Source organism: Protopterus annectens, chromosome 4.part0, assembly GCF_019279795.1.
Source record: "Protopterus annectens isolate FY-2018-M chromosome 4.part0, PAN1.0, whole genome shotgun sequence".
Classification (NCBI taxonomy): domain Eukaryota; kingdom Metazoa; phylum Chordata; order Ceratodontiformes; family Protopteridae; genus Protopterus; species Protopterus annectens.
This window is the reverse complement of record NC_056733.1, coordinates 1,965,665,353-1,965,683,845: the sequence shown is the minus strand read 5'-3', so window position 1 is coordinate 1,965,683,845 and position 18,493 is coordinate 1,965,665,353.

Genomic DNA, 18,493 nt, shown 5'->3' with positions numbered 1-18,493 from the left:
GTTTTGTGTAAGGATCAGAGTTGCCGAGTGTTGGTATATGGTTGGAGTAATTGTTGTAGGGCTGGGGTTCTGTTTGGTTGGTATATTAGTTGGTAAGTAAAGACAAGTTGGGTATAGGTTAGTTGGCGGAATTCTAGCAAATTTATTTGTTGTAGGGCAGAGCAGTGGTGGGACCTATATTGGGTTGCTAGTGGTGAACATGGCTATTTTATTGTAGGCTGATTCAAGTTTGGTAAGGTCAGTTTTGGTAAGGTTTGTAAAGATGGGAGAAGCGTAGAGAACAGTAGATAAGAGATGAGTCCTGGTGATGCTTAGTCTAGAATGGCTAGTTAGGAGAGGATTACTTCGGTAAAGACAGACTAGTTTAATGTGTGTTTTTTTAATGGTTTGAGAGAGGTGTAGATCAAATTTTAATTTGCTATCAATTGTGACACCTAGTAATTTGGTATGTGAGCTGGTGTTTATAATTGTGTTGTTGGAGGAGTGGATTTGAAAAGTGGCTGAGGGATTGGGTGCTTTGGTGGGGAGAAAGAGCATGAGTTTGGTGTTGTTTGGGTTCAGTATGAGGTTAGTGTTAGTTAGCCAGGATTCTACTTCTAGAAAGGATTGTTGTGTTATAGCCTGTAGTTGTGTCAGAGGGGAGGCGGAGCATATCAGAGTAGAGTCATCTGCATATTGGATGACAGAGGTGAGAGATGTGGATTTATGGAGTTGATTTGTGAAGATGGTAAAAAGTATTGTCCTTTAGTTTTTAGGATAGCTTGCAGGTTCACTCTTAAATAAGAGTACTGTTTTTCCTGTTGTTAACCAGACTGGTGTCTGTTTGGGGTACACAAATAAATAGCTCTTACTCATGGCTACATCTTCATGTAAAGATATTAATACTTTTAGCCAGAAGTTAGGTACTACCTCTGGGCCTTGGGTTTTCCAATTAGCAGCTTTTCTTAACTTTGTTTCAATCTCTCTGGCCATTACTTCATCCCAGTTCATATCCTGTACATTTGAACTTCTTATTCTTTCTTTTACGTCTTCTATCCATTTAGCATCTTTTTTAATGTTCCACAGGATCTTCATAGATATTTCTGCAAAATATATTTATTTCTTCCTCTTTTGGTGGCGTTTCAATTTGTTTTGCCTTGTTTCCCAATTGTCTATAAAATTTTGTTGGGTCATCAATAAATTGTTTATTTTGTTCTTTTTGTTTATATTTAACTGCATATCTTCATAGTTTTTTGCCTGTGCTGATATTTTTAGTTTATTATTTGTGATAGTGCATGACAGATCTCAATCTATTCTGATACTGTGCATTGCTTTTATCATGTCTATCTTTCTGAGTATTTTTTTGATCTGTTCCCTCTTCTACACTCTTCTAACAGTGACACTTCTTGTCTTAATTTGCTTTATAGTTTTCTCTCTTCAGTACTTCTCCCCTTCCTTTCCCTTACTACCCTGCGTTTTGTGGTAAGACTTTATCTGCTATTAATTTAGCTGCACAGTAGTGTATCCTGTTTACTTCCATTATATCACATGAGTCTCTATGGACTGTCCTAATTACTGTGTTCATTTGTTTTCTCAAACTTCTAACCTCTGGGGTTTTATTGACTTTCTGTAGTCTTTCATTGATGTTAATATGTCTGTCCATCTCTAATAAACCAGGCAGCTCTTCTCTTATATCATTTTCTTCTAAACTGAGAGCACATTCCTTGTTCTCCATTTCCTGTGGGCATTCTATAGAAAGTTCCAAAGCATCTTTCTCTGCCACATTTCCTTCAGTTTCATTCTGTGTCATCTGTTGCTCTTTCATATGGAAACTCACTAACCTATCACTGCAAAACATTGACTGCATCAGAGTTGCCACAGTTTCCTATTCCTCCCCTTGATGTGCAACTCCAACAGAACATTTGTACTGGTTTCCTATGGAAGGCTCCAAAGTATCTTTATATAGCAACCAATCAGATGTTTCTCACTCCACTGGTTTCTCCTTAACTTGGGGATCCATTGCTCTGTCTTGTTATGGTGTTTTCTGAGTTAGATTTTCGGGTCTATATCAGAACAATGAAAGCGCATATGTGTGACTATATAAAAGTTGACACATAATACATGAAACCTGTAAATAGTTAACAGCCAGATAATTGAATTTTTTCCTAGTGAAAAAATTCACGTGGCCGTTTGGGAAAATAAAAATTAAAAAACATTATCAGGTGTTGGGCTTTGCCCATCACACCCCCCAATGTGGGGGGCTGTGCCCCCCACACCCACCTAACTAAATATACCAACTCCGAGATCGTACTATAGAGAAAGAAAGGGCAACTCCATGTAGTTGGCCAACTACCTTCTTGCCTTGTGACACATTCATCGAATCGCTTAAATGCGGTGCGATGAATATGTGTCGCTCTTTACGTGTTCACTCCAAAGCAGTTTTGTGCTTCTAATATAGACCCAGATGTTCTACAGTAAATCCTTCACTTTGCAGGTACTCCATAGCCTCAGTTTCTATTTCTGTAACTTTTCCATTACTAATCCTCTTTTCTACTTTTCATCTTTGTTTTCTTATTTTTTTGTATTGTTAAAATTTTCCATATCTGGATGCCTTTGCCTGTATTCCACTTCAAATATCTTAGGTGCTGCTCTTTTTGTATTGATTAGTTTTGCGTTCTCCTTTGCATAAATATTACACCAAGTTAAATCTATTGTTCTTTCTCATGTCCATATTTCTTCTTCAGATGTCTCCTGATCCCACTGTTCCTCCTTACATTGGGGACTCATTCCATTATCCTGTGATGTAACCTGTGCTAGTCTTTCTACACTAAATCTTTCAGTTCACAGTATTCCATAATTTCAACTTCTATTTTTTAACTAATACTTTGTTAATCTTTTGTTCTGCATTCCTTCTTTGTGATCACATTTTTTTATTGTTAAGTTTTCTATTTCTTGATGCCTTGTGCTTCTCTTCAAATATCTTTGGGGCTGCTTTTTAGTGTTGATTAATTTGGGTATCTCCTTTGCAAAAAATATTGCACCATATCAGCTCTCTCTTTCTTTCCCATACATTTTGTTCTTTATATTTTAACACTTCCTCAGATACTTCTTTTTCCAAACAGATCAAAGCTTCTTGGTCTATATAATGTTTTTCATAAATCTTTTTTTTTTTTTTTTTTTTTTTTAAACAAGTTTATTGTTTTTAACATACAAAGTAAATATCATAACAATTTTATACAAGCAATTAAAATATAAATAGTTATAACATTCAATAAAATAACCAAAGTATTTACAAAGACATCCACTACAAATCAAATGAATTGATTAAACTATAATGTCATGCAATTGAAACTAAGATTTTTTAAACAGGTTTTGTAAAGTATCCCATATAATATAATAAGATGTTTTTCTAGTAGTTCTTGATTTTATTGTCATCAATTCCATATGACACACTTCAGTCATAACATTTTTAAATTCATTAAATGAAGGAGGGGTATCTGAAATCCAATTTCTGTTTATTATTTTTCTAGCCACTGCTAGAATAGACCATAATAAGGGAAGTTTAACTTTTTTAACACTTTTAGGAACAGGTGTGTTAAATAATATAAGTGATTTAGAAACAATGAAATTATCTGTGTAAAGGGCCTGCAAAAAATCATTGATTAACTTCCAATATTCCTTCAATTTTATACAGTCATAAAACATATGTGCCCAATCAGCATTTATTTCTACATTACATCTTTTACATAAGTTGTCTTTATTATTTATTTTATTCATCATTAAAGGTGTATAGAAGGATCTATGTAAAAATTTCCAAGTAAAAGTCTCCAATTAATGGAAGAAGTAGTTTTATAAGCAGATTCCAATATATATTGTTTATCTTGTTGTTTTGGTGATTCACCATTAATGGAAATGAAATAATTCCAATAGGTATCTGAACTGTAATGAGTTTCTTCTCTGATAATTTTATGTATGTATGAGAGCTTACCTTTATCAGAAACTCTATGTTGTAAATTTAATATCAAGTAATCAATCAGTATTGGAACAGATTCTTTAACTGTTAAATACATTAAATCAATTTTATTAATAAGATGTTGTCTAAAAGTCTGAATTTCTAACCAACATGTTTCTCTCAAATCAAATTCTTGCTTTAAGAAGTCTAAATTTTTACTTTATTATCAGACAGCAACTGATACCAATACTTTAGATCATTCTCTGTGACTAAAAGAGTTCTTTCAGAAGTGGTTGACAAAAGCATACCTTGTGTATACATTATAGGGAATAGAATAAAATTCCATTCCTTATACTTAGGATGCATGAATATAAAATTACGATAACTGATAATAATGTTTAATGGGTAACTAACTATATATTTTGGTGTAATGGATGAAGTACAAAATTCTTTTAGTAACCATAACATGGGGTTATTTACAATAATATTTTTATGTATTAAAGAGATTTTCATGAAGTGGATACTAATTAGTTCCCAGTAATCTTTCCATCTTGCAACATATGACTGATCTATTAACAAAGTAATAACTTATAATAGAAGAGATAGTATATAAATTAAAGTCTGGAAATGAAATGCCCCCTTGAGACCAGCTATTAGTATGTTTCTTTAATGCAATCCTAGGTCTATTAGGTGCCCATAAGAAATTTAACATTAGTGAGTTCAATTTCTTAATAATTATTTTTGTAGGTAGGAGTATTATTGATTGTATTAAGTATAATATCTTAGGGAATACTATCATTTTAATAATTGTGAGTCTCTCTTCCATGGTAAAAAACATATTGTTCCAGCTATTGAAAAGATTTTGTATATTAAGAAGACAGGTACTATAATTATTATGTATAATAGATTTGATATCTTTAGTTAATATTATACCTAAGTAAGTTATCTGACCTGAGTTGGGTATATATTTGTTAAAATCATTAATGAGGACATTTTTTCATATGTATATTGGTAATATTTTAGTTTTTTCTTCATTGAATATTAAACGAGAGATATTTTTGAAATCCATCATTTTATCAAATAAGGACTGCATAGAAGAGTTAGATCCAGCTGATGTAATTAGAACATCATCTGCAAAAAGTTGAATTTTAGATATTGCATTTTCATCTATATCAAATCCTTCTATGTCGGTACTGTTTCTGATCAAATTAGCCCAAGGCTCCATTATTAAAGTAAATAATAGTGGAGAGAGTGGACACCCTTGTTTTGTACCTTTTAAAATGGGTATTTTTTGTGAGACATATGTTCCTATCTTAATGTAAGCCAATGCTCCTTTATAAAGATGTTGAATTAGATTTACAAATGCATCTGAGAAGTTTGTGCACTTCAGTAAGATAAACAAGTAGTCCCAACTTACTGAATCAAATGCTGAACTTATATCGAGACTAATAAGTGTTAAATCTTTCTTTTTCCTATTTGCAAAATCAATTAATGTTAAAGTTCTCCTTATATTATCAAAAGTATTTCTATTTACAATAAAGCCTGTCTGGTCTATATCTATAATGCCTGGGATGATTGTCTTTAATCTATCAGCAAAAATATTCATAAACATTTTATAGTCAACATTAAGTAATGAAATAGGTCTATATGAAGTGCATCTGGTTGGGTCTTTATTGGGTTTTAAAATTGGTGAAATAAATGTGTATTGCCAAGATGGGGGAGTTGTTAACTCATTTTGGGCCAAAATAAAAACCTTATGTATTAATGAGTAAGTACTTTTGGGAAGAATTTTATAGATCTCTGGTATAATACCATCATTACCTGGTGCTTTATTTGAGTTAAGCTTGTTTATTTGTGTAATAACCTCTGTATATGAAATATTTTTATCCATTAGTTTAGTCTGTTGTTTATTAAGTTTTTGTTCATGTTTGTAGTTATAAATTTCTTTATTTTATCTTTAGGCTCCATGTTAATGTTATTATGATTAATTTTGTGAAAGTGATTTCTAAATTCATCTAATATTTCTGGTAAACTAGAAACATTCTTCTTTTTCCTTGGAGAGAAAATTTCTTTGATATGATTTTGTTTATTCAACCTTTTTGTTTTATTTTTAAGTCTATGTAAGTATTTGGGACTTATTGAGTAAGACAAAAACTTATATTTCTCTAATGTTATTTTAACTTTATGAGTTAAAATTTCTTTGTATTTCTCATTTAATTTATTTATTTCTTCAATGACTTTTTTGTCCATAATATTTTCTTTATTATTATGTTTATATGAGTCTGATTTGCTTTGAATATCTAGTAATTCCTTGTCCCAAGATTTCCTTTTATTATTATACCATCTGATACTTTGTCCATATAAATATGATTTTAAAGCATCCCAAACATAAACAATGGAGACTTCAGGTGTATTGTTTAAGTCTAAAAAATCTTGCACTTCTGAAAGTATATAATCTTTATAGTATTTTAGTTGAGTTAAGTATGCTGGTATCCTTTTGATCTGAACATTGTAAGTATTTTTTATCATAAACTCAAAGACAATTGAATTATGATCTGATATAGGACACAAAATGATTTTAGAATGAATTAAGTCTGTTACCATCTGGTTAGAAATAAAGACTCTATCTATTTTTGAATAAGTTTTATATCTGTTAGAAAAAAAAATGTATGGTAATGATTTTGAATCTATCTGATTATTAATATCATTCAAATGATATAAATTAACAAAATCCTTTAAATGTTTTGCATTAGATGTAATTTTCCTTTTTCCTATAGTAGAAGTATCTTTTTCATGTAGGATACAATTAAAGTCACTTGCTAAAATAATATCTCCTATAGAAAAAGATATGATCTTATTGAGATGGTGTTTCACTGTATTAATGCCAATTCCTGGTATCCAATATACATTGATTAATGTATATGTCTTTCCATTAATCTGTATTGTAACCATACAAAACATTCCTTTATCATCTTTATAAGACTTAATAGTTTTAGGTATGGGCATACTTTTATTCCATAAAATAGCCACTCCTCTTTTTTTCTGAGTGTGTTCTGAACTAACCAAGACTGTATATTTATTAGTGGCTAATTTATCAATATCCTTTTTCAGGAGATGTGTTTCTTGAAGGAAAACTAAGTTGGCCCTATGCAAATTAATGTATCTCATTAAACTTGCCCTTTTACGTGGGTTATTCAGTCCATTAATGTTTAAAGAAATTCCTTTTACAGAAATCATTTGGCTTTTATAAACATATAAAACATATAATCAGAATAACAATTAACAAAATAAGTGATATTATACCTCCTCCTTTAGGTGTACCATTAATTATAGCTGTATTTATTGAAAATCTTATGGGATTTTGTATAAGCTTCACTTTTATTTGTAGTGACAATGAGTTTATAAAATGTGTTGTGGATGTCAGAACTATATACAAACAACAATAAACAGGTGAAAATAATATTAGGATTAAACATTGCACCCAGCCTGGAGTTAAGAACTCCAACTTTGAGTAGCACATACCACTCAAGTTATCCCCTATCCTAAGCAGCAGTACCTCAGCTGCCACCATATCAATTCAATACTAACTATTATTAACTAAAGTTAACCTCATTTAATTAGATTATCTAGCAAGACAAAACTAAACAATTTATAAATCAGCTTCATATAAACAAATAAGAACATTTAGAAACAGCTCATATTACTATGTACATCTATTTTGTATAATACACTCATAATCAAAATAGCATTCTAATAAACTTGATAATGGGAACCGAGAAGAGAGAGAGAGAGAGAGAAAGGAAGACAGAGAGAGAGAGAGAGAGAGAGAGAGAAAAAAGGGGCATATCTATATATTAGTTTATTAAAAGTTTGTAAAAATAAGTTCTTATGTTCATTTGGATTCAATAACTTAGGCTATTATGGTTCAGACATTACATATATTAGAGTATTCCTTCTTTCTGCCATAGAAATGCAGTTAACAGTTTTAAAAACTTTAAATTACTTGCACCAAAGCTTTCTTCTCATACTTATTATTGCCAGTTAAATAAAATATTTATACTCATACATATGTTTACAAATCATACTGCACAGCAATGTAAATTCCTAGTTATACATAAATCATTGTGAAGAAAGCCATCTGTATTTTATATATCTGAACTGCTGCTTTAAAATATGTCACATGACAGTTTCTTCTAAGATATAATCATAATGATACTTGTGCTTGTAAATTAGATAAGTCAAATGATTTATAACATTATATATGTTTAGATCATAAGTATTTATATACATTAATATGTTGCAGTCATGTAAGCTTTCAAAAACATGTGTATATATGTTTTACCTTCTATGCCTTCTAAAATATCTCACTTGCTTACTATGGCATACTGAATCATTTAAAATCATTATAACTTTCATATTTTATAAATTACATCTTAAATAAGTAAGTTGTTATAAAGAATAACTCACATTTAGATGTCATAAAGTTCGTTTTTCATCACAAAGTCGCATTTACAGCAGTTCTACTTCCTGGAACAGTGTTCTTCTTGAATCTGCGATGTGTCAGTGTGAAATCAGGGGTCAAAGTGCAAAATGGCTGCATTCAGCTTCTCTGCGTGTATTCTGAATGTTGAAGCTTTTAAAACAACTCGAGGACACTGTTCACGAGGTAACCCACATCCCAAATTGTCTCCCTTAACATTCTGGTGGGAATTTTAGAAAATGCAAGTGACTGACATTCATTTAGTAATACAAATGAAACTAAACAGTGCAAAACCTTCGCGAAGTATTTTACAAGTCATTACAGTCTCTATGACAGTGAAACCAAGCCTACAGTTATTTAACATATTATACAACTTATTTTTATATGCCCCATTTCATTTTCTCATACAAATCTTATTATATACATATATCAGTATTATCAGTAGCATATAACTGTACTTATAAGAGAGAGAGAGAGAGAAGAAAGAAAAAAGGAAGCTACAAAGAGTATCTACAAAGAAATATTACTTGCTGTTTATATTAATAAAGTTAAACATGAAACATATTACTTACAGCTATTTTAGTTCTAATTATTTGCAATTATATCATGACATATTATTTGTAATCATGTATAAGCAATAAAGTCATGGTATAATATTTAGCAACAGTGTTTAAACAACATATATAGTTTTAAAGAACTAATAAGTTATTATTTCACTTTTTCATATTTTTCATCATACTTCTCTCCTTGCCCTCCCCCACCCCTCATTAAATGCATAGTTTAAAAAGAATGTCATTATTTAAAACAAGAAGAGAAAGAAAATGTATCAAATTACTAACCTTAGGTCTCTTTATCACAAAGAGAAACAAGTTGATTGATAGCATGTTATTTGTTCCTCAGAGAGTTTGACTATTTATGAAACAAAAACAGTTCTTTGCACACAGAAAAATAACTTTGAATAAATCTTTAAAAGATTTGTGGCTTTCTGGAGATGCAGTAACTGTATTTGAAGAGATTAAGAGAGAAGGAGAAAAAAAAATAAATATAGAACATGTCATTTGTTTTTTAGTCTTTTTTGCTTCTCTGAAGTCTTCCAAGAAGTTCCTGTTGCCATCCTCTTTAACGAAGGACTTGCCCATTCCATATCTTCTATTTTATCTAATATCTTATTTTTTTTAATATACAGCAAAGCAGAGTCCAAGTCTTCAAAAATTCTAGGGCCATCAGGTAAAAAGATTTTTAGTTTGGCAGGAAATAAAAGGTAAATTTTGAACTGTGCTTTCTTAAGCTCTCTTATTAATGGCAAAAAAAACTTTTCTTTTAGTTATTACCAAGGAAGAATAGTCATTGTCAAAATGCACAGTTGCCTCATTAATTTTAATAGGTGCTTTAGCCCATGCAGATTTTAATACCATCTCCTTATCATAAGATGATAAAAATCTTACTATAACTGATCTAGGATACTTTTTGTTAGAGTTAAAATTAGATAAGGACCTATGGGCTCTTTCAATACCAAAAGAAAATGCTTCTGACAAGTCTAGAGTTTTGGGAAACCAAGTATTTAAAAAGGAAGTAATGTTGTTACCTTCTATATTTTCTGGCAGTCCAAAAATCCTAATATTATTGCATCTAGATCTGTTTTCCAGGTCATCAAGTTTGGATTGTAGATGTGTGTTCTGCTTCATCAAAAACTCAATGTTAATTTCTTCTTCCTGGATTCTGTTCTCCATATCATTAACAGTCTCTTCTATGCCTGTAATCTGAGCCTTCTGTTGTTGCAAGTCTTGATGTAACAAATCCATTTGTTTTGTAGTTTTTTCTATGAAGTTATCAATTTTAGTATCCAGTTTGTCCATTTTGGTTGTTAGTTGCTGAATAGTAGATATCAGAGACTGAAGCTCTTTCTTGATGCTGGAATCCTGAGTGTTTGCCTTACTGAAACTCATTTTGAACAGAGGTGATGAAAGAGAAATTTCCAAGAGGATTTCTGACAGGAAAATTATTGAAATTTTCTTTCTTTTTTAGATATTATTCAAGAAACTGATATTCCAAACGTATTTAGAAAGAAAATTATTTCATTAGTTGATTTTTAAAGTAATTATTTCCTGTCAGTGCAGTTAAGTTGGTGGAGCTGAAGAAATCTGCTGCTATCCTGTGTTCATCCTTGGCCACGCCATTTTTCATATTGTTGTATTAATGAACACATATATATTTTTTATTTTAAGCTTCTGACAGTTTTTCTTTTGGAAGCATTTTTCTTTCCTCTAATTTCTCTCTTAATCTTTTTATATATCTTCTCTCTGGAAATTATGGGCTTCTTGCATAATAGTTATAATACAAAATGTCTTTCTTATCCTCAGTAGTCCACTCTATCTTCTTCATTGCTCTTTTTGTGAGTTTTGTGAACTACTACTTCCTTCTACAACAGGGCATCTATCTTCCCCTTGGGCCTGGCCTAGCCCCATCGTAGGAATGTTTCTGTATCTTGAGAATTCTACATTGCCATTGTTTCTAGTCCTGGCACCAGTGCACCTACCAGGATTGGGCACTTTTTTATCCTGGGTCTTGTGCATCCAGTTGTCTTTTTTATTTCTAACCTACTTCTGTCCATGATATATGGTATTTAAAATGCAGTCTGTATATCAGTGTTGTCTTGGTGAGAGTTTGTGAAAAACAATGTCCACCTTGTGTAGGTACTCACCAAGACTTAAGGATGAATTCATTTCTAGCAATAATACTCCCTTTTGCTTGCTGATTTCATTATCGCTCAATTTGGACCCTAATATGCTTATAAGAGGGCATATGTGTGGGGAGGTGTCCACCTTTACAACTGTTTCTGAAGAAGTTATGTATGTTTTAGAATGAAAGCACTTACACTTGATTAAAATATTGCTTGGTGGCATTCTTTGCTGTGTTTTCTCTTTTTTACATAGTTATTTAATATGCTGTTTTGTGGAAGTTGTTTTTGGTTATAATGTTTAAGAACATAAATATATCTATCTTGATTTGATGGAACAAAGCAATGTATTCAACCATACTGGGAGGAGTTCCTTCTTCTCCCCTATCCATAGACTCTGGGACTGATTTTAATTATTCCTTTAATAAATGTGGAAAGCCAATGGGCTATCAACATTTACACTAGCAAGCATTTATTGAAGGATATGAAATGTGAAACTCTAATGTCTGGCATAAACTACTGCCTCTTATCTTCCATGAATTACAAAGCCAGTGAAAATTGAGAGATTGGGGACATACTGACAACGTGGTTTATGTGTATGTGCGTGCGCATGTGGTCTTGTGAAAGTAAATGGGGAGGGCCTGTGTTAACACGATGCAAGGCCTGCTGAATTTAACTACCTCAGGGAAAGTGCTGGTCTGCACATGTAATATTTAATAATGATTCAGAGAAATGCAAATTAGACAATTATGACATTATTCTTCATTGTGGTTTATGTGTGTCTGAATCGCAAATTAATACATGGGCAACAGAGCCTTTTTAACCTCAGTCTTTAACATGAATGGTGTATTTCTTTCAGAATCCCTGAGGTGGACTTTAACTTTCAGATTAGACCGTATGTTTTGAAAGGCCCAACACCTTAACAGCAATGAGTTATTCAACTGGATCAAGTGGTACTACACACATTAATAAACCAGTTAAAATATTTTCCTGTTAATGTTCCCATGTATGAGTACCAAGCAGTACCAGGGTCTTGTAATAATAAGATCAATTTGAATATAAATAAGAATTATAGCAGCAATTGTGATAATAGCACCATTCTTGAATCTTGATTATGGCAGGATCTTGTCTTCTACTGATCACACTGTTTCACTATGTAACTACTATTGTGCATGAGTGCATAGTGCTGGTGCACATACAGTCATGTGCATCTGGCTCCAGTTACAAGTAAATAAATAAGAACATTCTGCCACCGCATGCACACATGTATAATCCGGAATTTGCCAGCTGAATGAAGGTGTCTTCAGTGATTCCCATTAATGTGAACTGAAATCCCCAAATTTAGCTTAAATTTGAATTGAGTTTGTACCATTGCTGTGTCACTGTAGACTTCCTATATATAAGTTTGGGAGGTATGAGGGTGTTTATTGCATGCAGGGTGCATGAAAGGTTGGCTAACAACCTATGAAAATAATAAAAAGGATATTTAGATTTGCTGAAAGTGGTGTATAGTGACTTTATTTGGCATAAATGATACCGGCTACAATTACTTTCACTGAGTCAACATGAATCTATGATTTGCTCTTCTGGTTTTATAAAGTTATTTGTCTTACATTGCAGAGTAGTCATATATACCTGATTGTTCATGCAGAATGAATCCTTAAAGAAATCTCAAATTATGTGGTGAATTAGCACATTATAAGAAACTAAGAACTGTATACTTAACTAGATGTATTTGGGATCACACTGCTGCATAAAAGTGAAAGTAGTTTTATACAGTGCAAGACAAAATATTAATATGTGAAGGTTAATAACAAAAAAGTAGCAAAGGTGCAAATTATGGAAACATGCATATAACTTATCCTCTGTAAAAGTATAAGAATGTCACTATAAAAATAATGGCCACTGATCCAGAGATGTCCCCAGGTTGTGCTGTGTGATATCACTTACCTGGGAAAAGCTCCACTAGAGCCAAAGACTGATACCAAAGGAAGTGGAATAGAGGCAAGAACCCATCTAGTCCATCTGTTTCCGAGGTGGCACAGAGCTAGCACTTCAAAACAGATCACTTTATACTTGATAGGTTTGCTTACAGTCTTTTCTTTGAGTCACATAAAGGGAAATATGTTTTATGCATTTTGCCAGGGCAATCAAAGTATTTGATTAATGTGGGGGTGTTTGTGTTGAAATGTGACTTTTTCATTTTATCAGGGAATATTTACATGTTTAGGCAAGTTATGGGAAAAATAGTTTGTACCTTTTTTTTCAATGAAGACATAGTAAGCACAGACCTTTCTTTGGTCATGAACTCCTCACAAAGACTAAAAATATGGCAATACCCTCTTCTATCTGTAAGGGATCAGGCTAATACATTAAATAAATAAATAGCTGCTCTGTTTCTCAACATCCTTATCAACTACATTTCATCTTAATCAGTCCAGTAATCCTACTCCTCCTGCCAATACGGTCTCTGCAGATTGACTTAATATAACTTCAGTAATTTTTTTTAAAAATTTTTTATTTAACATTTGTTGACCGGGAAAGTTCGACTAGGTTCCACAGAGCCGGTTTTCAGCAGAGGTCCGGGGAGAAATGCTCCAGATGCATGTCTTTGAAATGGAATGGAGTAACTTTATTTCTTTCTCCATTTATCCCCCCTCCACATTCCTCCTCTATTTTCTATTCACTGTATGATATACCAGTCACACCTATATAACTTTTATAATCTTTTAAAATGATATTGATGTTTCTTTAGTCATTTCTAACAGACCTACACATCTAAGCAGGGTTCATTTCAATTGAATTAAATGACTGTGTTTAGTATTTAACTTAAAAGTCACAGTTATACTACTTGTGAATTTTACATACTAGCCACATTACAGGCCAATATCATTTTTCTGATTCGATTACTCTTTTCTTGTTTGTTTTATTAGGACAGATATCTGCACCCAGAGTCATTTGCATTCCTGGCTGGTTTTGCTCTTCTTTGTTTTGGTCATGATATTTACCAATAATCTAGTCAGCTGTTTATTATCTGATATGCTTACAGAAAATCGAATATGGTAAATTAAATAGTATGCTGTTTATTATTCATGATATTTTTGAAATGCTATAGAGCTTTTATCCATAGGTATACTCTGTATTCAGACTTTGGCTTAGAAGTAGTGCATTCCTTGCAAACAGGAATACATGCCTCAAAAAAAAAATAATATGCTTTTAATTGTGACTATTTTCAATCATGATACAACACAGCAGTGTGAATGTGATTCCAGTGTCCAGCTGTGGGTTATAGGAAGAAAGTTAATCATTCTTAATTAATTTATTCATCATCTTAAGTTCTTCACCCCAGCTGTTATCTTCTCACCCTAACACTTCCAGTTAGAATGAGAACTGATGGGTTTATTAAAGAGTTGACAGATTACTGATACAGAAAATGTTAAAAGCAACACCCCTCTTTTATTCACCAGTCCCTACCATCTAAGAATGACTGAGATTGTTACAGTGTCTGGCAGATTACTGAAACAGAAACTGCAGCACCAGTCCTTCATGTGTATCATCTAACACACACAACAAACAGCACCAAATGTTATAATATAAGGATCATTTCTGATAATAAAGGCACTTTTTTAAAGTTAATACACACATGCTACCATGTTTACTAAAGTGGAGTGCTAGCACTTTACCTTTATAGTACAATGCAGGTGCATAACGCTTCAGCATTTTGCATGGGAGTGACACTATTATATGCCATTTTGCTAATAATTTTCTTCCATCTCAAACATTTCAAAGACACTCACAATTAAAATGTTTGGCTCAGAAAACATTATTCTAAAGATGCTAGAACTCAATACACCTTTTAAAAAGTTTAATACCTGATTATCTTGGTTCACCAGCTACATCTCAACTAGGCAACAGGCAGTAAAATGGCAAAATGACATCACCTGTTTCCTTCCAGTTGCAGTAGGTGCCCGTCAAGGATCCATTTCATGTCCCCTGTTGTTCATTATATTCATTAACGATCACCACCTACTTTATAAACAAGCCACTATGTTACTTTATGCAGAGGATTTAAGAATCATCTGTTCTGCTAAAAGCATAGCTAAATTAAAAAATAAAAAAAACTCACACAAGAGTTTTTCTCCACCAATCAGACCTGGCTGCCTGATACATGGCTAGCTGCTCCTTGACCATAAAAAACTGATACTGTTTAACACAAAACATTCAACTGACTACACAGATAACTTTAAAATTATCTCTTCTATCAACACCAGCACAGAGCTTATAAGTCAAATTTAACTTCTAGTAGTCATGATTGACAAAAGCTTAACATTTGATCGTCACATAAAACAAGGAGGGGAAAAAAGCATATCAAAAGCTAGCTGCACAATATAGAGTCAAACAATACCTCACAAATAATTTAAGAAAAATATTGTTCAATCTTTTCTCATCAGTTCTCTACTTTATGCTGTTCCCAAGTTTATTAACTTAATCCACTCAACTCTTACTCTTGGAACAGTGTTATCATAAGGTGGAAAAATTTGCCGCCAATCATCATTATAGGACACAGAATTGTCTGGCCTTAAAACAACTTTATTGGTTAGAGCTAAGGCATTACCTTGCCTCTCCCAACTAGTCACTTCTCATAAACTCATTTATTATGCAGACAAATGTCCTAGTTTGAAAAATATTCTCCAACTTTATAACTCAAGTAGGCAGCTGAGATCCACTGACAAAATGTTATTAACTGTTAAAAAAGCTAAAAACTCAGCTGGTGACGCTTTGTACTGTTTTTCTTGGCCAAAATGTGGAAATCTCTTCCTCTCACTGTAAGAAACAGTAAACACCAACCATTTGAAGGTACAGAAAAGTGATTACCTAAAAGACACCTGGCTCTGTACATGTGCAACTCCTGGATGATACATTTCCTGTGCCTTACTTTCACTTATCCATTCCGAGCACTATATCTGTGCTGTTGGTCCAAAACCTCCTCCTTGTCATCTGCCTCTCCCTTTCATTCCTTCTACTTATTACCTTTTAGTACTAATTGTGCATGTTTCTCCTTTCCTATTTTTGTACCAAGTTCATTTCCAAATATGTTCCATAGCTCTTTAGATGCTGTTGCTAAAAATGATGCTCTCCTTAAAAGCTGTATATTTGATTACTTGTATGCCTCTGTTGTTTGCCTGAATATCCCTGTTTACTGTGCTATTTATGTCATATATTTTCAATAGTCTTGCCTCCTGGAAAATGTTTCATAGCTCATTAAATGATACTGCTGTTAATTAATGATACTCTGCTTAAAAAAAGCAGAAGTTTCTTGCCCAGATGGATTATCCCAGTAAACAAATCCAATAAATAACTAAGCAAATAAAATAAACACTTTTAGCAACACATTTCCTGTGTAATAAACCTGCTGTCATTTTTTTTAGAACAGTAAAGTATGTGTTTAACTATTTCTTTTTCTCTCTCTTCTATCATTCACACTCTGTTTCCGTTTGCACATGTTATACATTCAGTAGGAACAGCAGGAGTTGCATTCTTATTAAAAATGTTAACTAATTAAAATGTTTCTCTATGTCATTACAGACCTAAAACTTTAAAGATATCTCTGACCACAGACTGTGCTTCAATCTCTTTTCACATTGCAGGTTTTTATTCACTATGAGTTTCAGATTTATTGAATGTATTTAAATGAAATAATTTACTTTCATTATGGGTCTAGATTAAGCTAACATTCTGAACCTGTATCCTAAAGTTTTAGCTAAACTTCTGACATAAGTGTTAATTAACATAACTGGCCTCTACAGCAAGCACACAGCATGTGGTCTTCTTAGTTTATGGATTAAAATAATTAAGCTTGAAGGTAAATTTGCAAAAGGATTTTTTTTACAATCATTCATTAAATATTTTAAACACAGGGATTACCTGTTTTCTAAAGACAAGTAAAAGCATATGGCTTTATTATATATTACTAATAGAAACCCATTTTGCTTTAATCCTTAACATAGCTTTTAAGACTTTCTTTGTCTTGGTAAAACAGCATCCTAGTACAATATGCTGTTTAGTCATGACTGATTTTTGACTTATGAACACAAGTATTTTGATATAATTTTCCATTTTTTAATAAATTTTGTATTGAGCTATACTCTTCTTTATCCATTGTCAGCAAATTAGTCAGCTCTGTGTCTAATGGATGAATATCTGGTGATATCATAACTGGCTTGTGATACACAGAAAAATGAGTGGATTTGCAAAATGACCCCCGATATTATTTTTCCTTACAAAATACATAAAATACATATACCCACAAAGAGTCTTTAGAACATAGTTGGACAATCAGTAAAAAGGACAAAGAAGTAACTGTGATAAGTACAAAAGAAAAGGAAAAAAATTCAACCTATAATATATTATCTGCACTTAAAATATGATACCGACAGACAGACAGGCAGACACATACACACATATCTATATCTATATCTATATCTATATATCTATCTATATATATATATATATATATATATATATATATATATATATATATATATTCTTTTAAGTCAAACAACTGGAATATACATTAATGTCGACAACAAAATTTCAACAGCATGCTCTGAGTATCGACCTTAGAAAAAGAAAACAGCAAACATCATTTTCCTATGGGGGTGAAGCCACCGTGCATCCACACCTCCTGCTTATTATGTATACTAACTCCAACTTCACACAATCACCATGGTAATGGCATATTTCCACATCCCAGGTATTGCTGATCTCAAACATCTGATGATCATTTGTTCTGTTGAACAAAGCATGTCGACAAATCCGATGTTGACATTAGAGCATTTCGCTCAACTGAAGCATTCCCATCTATAAATATCTATATTTACTTCTTATTTATATATTTATTTAACATTTGTTGACCAGGAAAGTCTGGCTAGGACATAACCTATTTTCAGTGGAGGCCCGGGGAGAAATGCTCCAGATACATGCGTTTGGAATGTGGGAGGAAACTGGAGTACCCAGAGGAAACCCACACAAATGCAGGGAGGAAATGCAGACACCGCACAGAAGCCACCCCAGTTGAGAATTGAGCCAGAGAACCTCTTGCTGTGAGATGACAAAGTTAACCTCTACACCTGTGTGCCACCCGCATATATAACAGACTTTAAACTACCAAAAGTTTGAAAGCTTAGATATATACCAAAACCATTTGAATCACAACTCTTCGAATATACAATACTTTGGATCAAAAAAATTTGAATCAAAGCAAAAACTACAAGCTTTTCTGCATTAAACATACCCTCTGCTAATTATATATACTAAGTCCAAGATCACAATACAGTGGGGGAAGGGCAAGTTCCCCAAACCCCACTGTACCACAGCCTTGAACTTAAAAAAGGTTGTGCATTTG